Consider the following 9625-nt stretch of genomic DNA (forward strand, 5'->3'; position numbering starts at 1 on the left):
CCCCATGCACTATGACTTAAATAATAAATTTCGTATGACACGTTTTATTCTATTTTATTTTTAGGGGTGGGGGGTGTTGCGGGTCTGGGCAAGGCATCTGGGGGTGGTGCGCCCATCCCAGCGCCACCCTGTATCCGCCTCACAGTAATAGTTTTGCCTTTCCCCAAAATACTTGTGTTGCAAGGAAATGCAAAACTGGTACACTCTATAAATAGATAGGGCCAAGGATGTGCATTTGGATTGGGCTCAAAATATTTAAATCAGCTTCAAAACAGATGGAACAAATGATCTGTAGCCAACCCCAAGCCAGTGAGATGTTATGTTATTTTTGCAATATACTATTCAGGTTGCAAACAGGGGCTAATCATTGTGGCCATATCCAGATATTATGTTCAGGCTGGGTCACTGTAATCCGTTAAATCCACCCCTGCTGTGGTCACTGGGGAGTCATTCAATCAGAGAAATCTCTTTTCGGTTGCCTGGAGACAGAATGTACCCCACACACATATTTGGTAGCATTAACTAATGTAAGCATTAGGTTAAGCATTTCAGTTTTCTCTTGACTGTGAGTGTGATCTCATAGTGCAGGGCGATATGTAGCAAAAAAAGGTGTTTGGAACATTTCATATAGATTTTTGCAAATTATGTTTCTTCACTTCTTCAGACCCTATAGTTTGCAAAACTACCTGTTTCCAATTGTTTCCCGGACTGCACAGGTCCAAAATCCAAGATGGCGGATATATCACCAAAAATTGCAAATAATCGCCTTTTTAAACATTTTAAATGGATATACGTTAGGTATTATCATTATATACATACATTTTCTAATAAAATTGAATGACTTAGGTAATAAATATGACCATGGGTGACATGAGATGTCATGATTATCAACCAGTGATGGGTGTAACCACCATTATGCTATTTATTGGCATACCCGGAAAAACACATTGACTGATTTAAAAGTTTCCTTCACATAACCTAATAATCATTTGAATTAAAGTAATGTTCTGCACTCACCCCAATAGATTAGAGTAGATTAGATTCAACTTTATTGTCATTGCAGAATACAAGTATGAAGACAACGAAATGTGGTTTGCGTCTAACCAGAAGTGCAAAAAAGGAGAAAAGTGCAATGTGATATACAAAGTATAGACAGGTGGTGCATAGACAGGTCAAGAAATATAGTGCAGTGTAGACAGTAGTATACAGTTGATTTATATAAAGTAGAGAGGTTTAGAGTAATATAAATATGTGCAGTGTATTAGCAGTTACCTTATAAGAGCAGAATAAATATGGCTATGTAACGTGAACAATGTATGAACAACATACATTGGGGAGGTTGACAAGGTTGACCGTTGCCATGGTCGTGGACACCTCAACAGGCACAGGCAAGGAGGCATTGGACAGGAGTGGTGGGGGGGGGGGCTTAGTTGGTTGGTTGTCACTGGGATGGAGAGCTAGACTTCAGCTGCAGGAAAGAAGCTTCCTCTGAACCTGCTGTGCGCCTTATGCAAGCATCGCTTGCCCTGAATGGCCTCAATGGAGGCCAAATGTGTGTGTCAGCTCCTCAAAACATGGTTTTCAAACAGCTAAAGCCCTTCGGTGGAACATGTTTAAAACTCTAAAACCCAACCAGGGAGTGGAAAAACTCGGGAACTAGGGAAATCCCATCCCTATGATTGCCCTACCATCGCCTATTGCTGTCCCCATGCTCGGATTTCTGCCCGCGCAGCCTAGCGACCCACTATTTGCCCGATGACAACTCCTAATTCCTATGGACAATTCATCCCCTACACTGGACTATTTGAACTTAACACTAAATAGGATTCATGCATTATCATACTGGTTATGTAACCATCCAACCACTTTGTAACATATACCTCAGGTGGCTCTAAATACCATGTTCTATTCTCTGTATATAGATCTTACTGTCCTGTAACTGACCCCAGGCAGATGGGTCAGGCCCTTGAGTCGTGGATCTGCTTGAGGTTTCATCCTATATGTTTCTCCCATTCTTGGGAGTTTTCGCACGCCCCTGTTACTCATGGGCTCTGTCTGAATGTTTAACACTGTGTAAAGCGCCTTGAGACATGTGTAATGTTTTAATGCTCTATAACTGAAATTAAATTGAAATTCTGAGAGCACACAGGCAAGCAAATGTTTGGGCACAAGATACAGTGCCTGCTCCAAAGATTCTTGACTCACCATCACTGGGATGGAGACAAATTGTTGATGGGCAATGGGCTCCTGTTCTGTCAAAACTTCCACCAGCACCAGAGGCTGTTGTGGAACTTGTGAAGTGTTGTTGTCTTGCCAGCCAATGCAGTATAAGGTGTTCATGCAAGAGTATGGATCCAAATCAGTCTGGGTTCAAAAGCGGCCACTCTACCGAAACGGCTCTGCTGTCTGTAACAGAATCCTTAAAAGAAGCCAGGGCGACCGCTCGGTCATCAGTACTCATTCTGCTTGACTTATCGGCTGCCTTTGACACGGTTAATCACCGTATCCTTCTCTCTATACTCGCTGACATGGGAATCTCCGGAACTGCTCTCTCCTTGTTTGAATCCTACCTCACAGGGCGCTCGTTTAACGTATCATGGCTTGGTCAGCTATCTGCACCTCACCATCTCACCACAGGGGTCCCCCAGGGCTCAGTGCTGGGCCCCCTCCTCTTTGCTATCTACACCACCTCCTTGGGACAGATTATCCGTTCGCATGGCTTCTCATACCACTGCTATGCAGACGACACACAGCTCTATCTGTCCTTTCCACCTGACGACCCCCTGGTTTCAGCACGGATCTCGGATTGCCTTTCAGACATAGCTACATGGATGAAGGCACACCACCTCCAGCTGAACCTCTCAAAGACTGAACTGCTGGTCATCCCAGCTAAACCTACCATACACCACGACATCAACATCAAATTTGACTCCCTGTCTGTTTCACCGACCAGGACTGCAAGAAATCTAGGAGTTGTTCTCGACAACCAACTAAACTTCTCAGATCATGTTGCCTCAGTCGCCCGGTCATGCCGTTTCGCACTCTACAACATACGGAAAATCAGGACTTACTTGACTCAAGATGCTACCCAACTTCTGGTTCAGGCAATAGTCATCTCACGACTCGACTACTGCAATGCCCTCCTGACAGGTCTCCCAGCCTGCGCAGTGAAACCACTTCAGATGATCCAGAACGCGCCGGCGCGCCTGGTCTACAACCAACCCAAAAGGGCACATGTTACCCCGCTGCTCATCCAGCTACACTGGCTACCTATGGCGGCCCGCATCAAATTCAAGTCTCTAACGCTTGCCTACAAAGTAGTCTCCGGTTCTGCTCCCACCTACTTGAATGCCCTCATACAGACTTACACTACCTCCAGACCGCTGCGCTCCTCTGACGAACGACGTCTAGCTCTACCACCGGTACGCTCAAGCCAATCCAAACTTTTCTCATCTGTTGTTCCTCGTTGGTGGAACACACTGCCAGTTCCTACAAGGACAGGGACATCCTTTTCCACTTTCAAAAAACTCCTGAAGACCCAGCTCTTTAGAGAACATCTACTCTCATAGCAACACTTACAACAAGTCTTACTGATCCTAGCACTCACCAGCCGTTTTAAACTGACAAGTAACTGTTAAAATACAGCACTCACCGACGCACTTATTCTTACTGTACTCTAATGTGTTTTTTTAAACTGTCCTAAAATTGTGAGAATTGTTCTAAAACTTACTGTTTACCATGTTGTTAGTCGCTTTGGTTAAAAAAGCGTCAGCCAAATGTAATGTAATGTAATGTAATGTAAAAGAGTAACAACGCAACTTTGCAGGTGTGAAGGCTGTGAGGAGATGTACACCAATATTAAAAAGACAGTGACAGTGGTGAGGATAAATACTTGAGTGACAATGACAATGTTTTGTTGAACTCTTCAATAATGAAACAAGATGCAGATTTTTCTCTCTTTTTTTTCATTTTTTCTCCAATTTTTTTGGCAAATGATGCAATACATCTTTTGAAAATAGTCTGTATCTCACTTGTCTACCTTATTAGGTGTATATTTATCAAAATGTTGACCACTTTAAGCCTTTATATTATTTTTCCGCATATATTGTCCGCCATCTTGAATTTTGGCACTGAAAATGAAGAAAAAAATTGGAAACAGGTTGTTTTGTATTCAATGGGGTCCTAGCAAGTAAAAAAACACCAATTGCAAAAATCTATATGAATCGTTCCTAAAATAACACAATTCCCCATACTATCATGGGTGACTTAACTAGAAAGCTGCCGCTGCATAGATTTATTTTTCACACGGTATGTCAGGATATATCTACATTCATTTGTTATGATGTGGAGATAAAATATCTTATTGCATGTCTTGGAAAGGCCCAATATAATATATTTAAACTAGAATGTGAGAGGTGGTGGTTGCAGACAGAAGCACCAGACAAGTAAACGTACACAAAGCAAACCTACAAATGGGTAAGGGCCACATAAGGTCAAAGTCCAGTGAGATCTAAGTTGCTGCAATGAAATACCTGTGTTGCTGACATGTGTTGTTGGGCTTTGCCCAGCCTGTACGTATTCTGTTTGGCAGCGTGTTTATGTTCTATCACCTTATGTTCCCTCCTCAGCCCTATGTTCACATCAGTACTTCCAGCATTTAGGTAATGTTTTCATCATTCTGTGTTGCCTGTCTGTCTATTAGCACAATATCTCAAAAAGTTATAAACAGACATTAACATGTGTGGAGGAAGAACTGTTTAAAAATCCCTCACATATTTGCCAATTTTATGTATCTTATTGTTTATTTTGTTTTGTTTTATTTGTAGGCCTATACCTTTAGCTACAATTATTGTCTACTATTTATTTTGTTTTACTGTTATTGTAATTTCAGCTTCACTAAAAATAAGGACTCTCAATGAATCTCAGATAATAGGCTGATATTCTCATATCTTCAAATGTTATTGACACATTTATATGGAGTTTTGTGGAAAAGATTGTCATAGGCAGAGGAAGAAATTATTAAGATGTTAAAGTGAAATTAACCAAGAAGGCATGTGGCACTGGATTGTAACATTGAAATGATTGTGTGTGTCTTTGGGTCAGTTTTCACAGCCCCACCCTTCATTAGAACCCCGACAGCATGTTATGTGAGTAAGGCCAGGGCCGACACTGATGCTGAGGGAGCATTCAGCCTAATTTGACATGGATGAACAGTTTATGAGGGAAAATTGGGCTGAGGGAGCCAGTGAGATGACCAGTCTTGAAACAGGAAATAAAGACATTTTAAATATAAGCTGAGGTCTCACCAGTGGTGTAGTGATGCACAGGTCTTTGCAGTATACCCACTTAAAAGCATCAAGATTTCAGTACCCACTTAAAATATCCAAGGATACGTATCATCATACTTTTATGATAGAAAAACCTTCCCTCCCTCCCTCCCTCCCACCAGTCACTCTGAGCACTACCGGCTACCTACCTATGTGTCCACCCCTTCAAATTGCTCACCTTCTTGAATATCCCCTGGGGATCAATAAAGTATCTATCTATCCTTCTCATGATGAGTCATCTCATCTAATTTGCTTCATGAACTGCTGATGCATTTGAATGCATAAAGTAACTTCCAGTATGCGTTGGTCATAGTGGTGGTAGTTGGGATTGCTGGGTGTTGCGCCCTTCACTGTGCCCTGCAGGGTTTTGTGGCTGAACCTTTCAAAAAACCCAACCTGCAGTTGTCAATCTGTGTTAAATTTTCAGCTCAAGCATCACAATTAAATTAGCTTTTACAGTGAGTTTGTTGAAGAACAGGTGCTAAAGCTGTGTGGTGTGCACATTTGGATAGAGACCATTAACAGCCATGTTAGTGAAATTTTAATCTCACCATGACAGCACTGACCTTTCAATGGCTGTGGGGTAGCCATAAAAACTCTTTAAAATTTAATAAGGCTTTAATTGAGGCATCTTAGAGGAGCTGAAGAACGCTTTCAGCACAGTAGTGCCTTTCAGCAACAGACACTTGAAGAATTCATGCAGTAATTGGGACCGTATGCTCAACTTTATGCATTTCATTCGATAATTTTGAACATTTACCATCTTGAAGTGTTACCACATGTCACCACAAATGTGTATTCTCTCGTTGATTGGTTTACCTCACCTTTAACTACCAGCTAAATGTCTTACTTTTAATTAAAATGGTTTTATTCATGTCTTCTGGCTTGTACTTAATTTTAGTCGAAAAGGAAACACCTTTAAATGCTTCAATGAACTCCACTTTATTTCAGGAGGCTGCTACCAATCATGTTTAAATTATCTTGACTACCAAACTACCCTTTTCAGAAATGTTTGGAAGTCAGACAAGCATCTGCTGAAAGAACTCTGTACTAAAATTAAAGTAACATTAATAACTAATCACATCTTAATATACTGTACATTTTGGATGGAGGCCTATACTGTATAACCAGATAAATAAATGTCTCCATATACTCCCTGCATTAAATAAATGTATATGTATAAATCCCACACGTCATGTTTTGTACTCTCTCGGCAAGGAGATCCCCTAATGGATGTGTCCTGGTTTTTGCTGAGCCCAGTGGATTTGACTTTGTGTGTCATGTTCAGCGAGGCCTCCCTTTGTGCTCCAGTCGGCTGCTGCCTCGGCTGTCTTATTTCCAGGGTGTGCAAAGCCTCGCCTCTACCTGGAAGATGTTGCCATGTCCGCACTTCCATCAGCCGCCCATGATTCCCCTCTCATTTCACCGACCTCTCTATCTGCTCTCTCACTCCCCCCCCCCTCCCCCCTCTCTATCTGCTCTCTCACTCCCCCCCCCCCCCCACACTTTCCTTTCCTCTCTCTCTCTCCGATACGGACACAGCAACTGAGACCCATCTGGAGTGACAGGTGAATAGAATCCTCTTACTGTGGTTCTGCAGGGCTGTTCAGCTGCACCCAATGTGTCCGATTTTGATTTTATATCGTTTTACCCACACATCTGTGCACAACATGCTGAAATGTGGTTTTGTAACCAAGCTAGACCACAAATAATGTTTGGCAGTGGAAATATGGGTTGAAATAAGTAAGGCTCTAGTCCTTTCCCCAGTGTGGACCTTGCTGCTTTATCTGCTTGTTCTCTGGAGTAACATTCATTCAAAACACTGGCCTTCCAACTCCTCTTCTTCCTCCTCCTCCATGTCACAATGAAGGTGTTCCTCTGGGTTGGAGTCTCCATCTGTGGTCACTGTATTTGATTACAGCCCATTTATGGTTACTCCCCTCTGGCTCTCTGCTGTTTGTCACACGCCGCCATGCAATTTCTTTAAAAGGTCTGCAAGGGGTTATGTAGGTCATTTTCATTTGTAACAAGCGCATACCACCCTTTTTTTCATTGGGACAGTTGCCTGAAAGCCAATCAGTCTGCTGCGTGCATGCAGTTGTATGTTATGACATTTTTTTATGCAGCTGCAGCAACCTATCAATCGCAGCGGGGCGTGATCCATGCCTGGTTGTGTGTGATTGATTTGGAGCTTATCCCCTGTGATACAGCGAAGGACAGGGGAGCCACAGAGGGGGCCCCCAGCACTCTCTCACACTACCCTGGAAGTTTATCCTCCAGAGTTACTAACTGCTGCTTTGGGGTGGCGATCTTATTTTCAAAGGCCAAATGTCCATCACAGATGATCTGGGCCAAATGTGTCAGAGAGATAAGGGCAGCCATTTTGTCAGCAAAACTCCAGGGAGGGTCAGATCTATAGTTGGCACAGGAGAGGCTACTTAGTGCATCAACACAATTTTGTAATTGACTATCCACCTTCCATATATCTACTCTCTTTAGCACTAGTCATACTAATTAAAGTAAATGTATTATTGGTCTTGCAGGGGCAAAAGTACAGAATATAGTGATTTATAAAGCTTGCTAAGGCTGATTCTTTAAAAATGACACAGTGGTGTCTTGTATTGCTGAGCATATTGCATTATCACTGACAATGACACATGAGGTGCAGAATCACCATGGGGTTTTTCAGCGGTAGGGACATTTTCATTACATCCTGTGTGGCTCGTTCAGACTAAATGAGTTCCCAAATGTTCATTGTTTTTTCCTGGTCAAAGGCACAATTTAATAAACTCACCCTCGACTGTTGACATTATAATGAAACTAATATCAGCTAATGTGCTGTGAGGTGATTCATCCCTCAAAACAGAGACATGAAAAAGCTCCGCTCATAACATTTATGGGATTTGTGTTCACAGAAAATTATGAGATAGAAGTCGACACATACCAGGCAGTAATACAACTAACCAGCATACCACATGTTCATGATTAGCCCACATCCTGTGTGCCTATGATGGCTTTAATATCACCCCTGCACAATACGTGTAGAATTGTCCCGCTTGGAGGAGATAAGCACGATTACATGGCAGAATTTAATTAAAATTACATTTCATCCCCTCTGTTGTTCATTTCTGCATATACCTGCAGTCCTTTGTTCCAACTTCCTTTTGCAGGAAGCCATAGCCATTCATTTTACAGCTTGTTTCTAATGAGGGGATTATATGTGATAGACATTGTAAATCCATTCAGTTAAGTAGATATGACTAAAACGGGTATAATTAACTCTGTAAATGTCGTCTTTATTACAATAGTAAGTATTTTTGTTTGAAAGGTCATTTGAGTGAAGCTGATAAAGAGAAAATAAAGGGTAGAATATACATTTAAATCTATAAACAACAGTTTTGTCCCCTCCGTGTCAGGCTCATTTGCAATTTGACAGCCATCTAGTGACATTCCAGACTTTTGGTGCTTGGCCGGTGCTTGGCAGGTGGCCGTGTAACTTTTCATGCCAGCCAGCTTGTTCTTGCCATGGTATTTTCCCCCTGTCAGATTGGTCATGTCAGAATCAAAGGGTGTGTGAGAAGGTTCAGGGCATGCCTTTCTAGTGCTGGAAGAATGAGCTCAGTTGAGGTTAATAGGAGTCTCTCTGGGTCACTTGCCTCACAGATTACATAGAGATTCATTGATATGACACACTGCCCCTGCCTACAGTCATAACTCTCATCTCTTTCTCTCTCTCTCTCTCTCTCTCTCTCTCTATCTCCCTCTCTCCCTCTCTCCCTCTCTCTAGATCAGTCAGTCAATCTTAGGCAGGCACAGCCTGACGATGAAAGAGGCATGTTAGGGATGCTGCAGGTAATTATTTCAGTTTCCAGGAAGAGTGTCACTTCCTCCTCTCCATTAGACTGTCACCATTATGGATTCAGCAATGTGCATTTCAACACTTGATGTTTACTTGATGTAAAACGTACTATTAGATGTCTTTGATAGCATTTGAATTAGCATTTTTCCTCTTTTACATAACTTGAAAATAACTTTCCTCCCTTCTTTTCCCCCAAACTCTGAAAGCGCAGATTTGCAATTCTTCAGAACAGTTCATGTTCTATGTTTCAAACAATTCAACTAATGAAGATTGCTTTGGTAACATCTGGTGTGTGGTGTCATTCATTCATGAAATAATGGACCTGCACGATGAACTCTTAGAATAAACATACGCACACACACACACACACACACACACACACACACACACACACACACATGCAATTTCATTCCCCTTGTGACCACTAGAGTGCTGTGCT

The sequence above is a fragment of the Alosa sapidissima genome, chromosome 3 (assembly GCF_018492685.1).
Source record: "Alosa sapidissima isolate fAloSap1 chromosome 3, fAloSap1.pri, whole genome shotgun sequence".
Lineage (NCBI taxonomy): Eukaryota > Metazoa > Chordata > Actinopteri > Clupeiformes > Clupeidae > Alosa > Alosa sapidissima.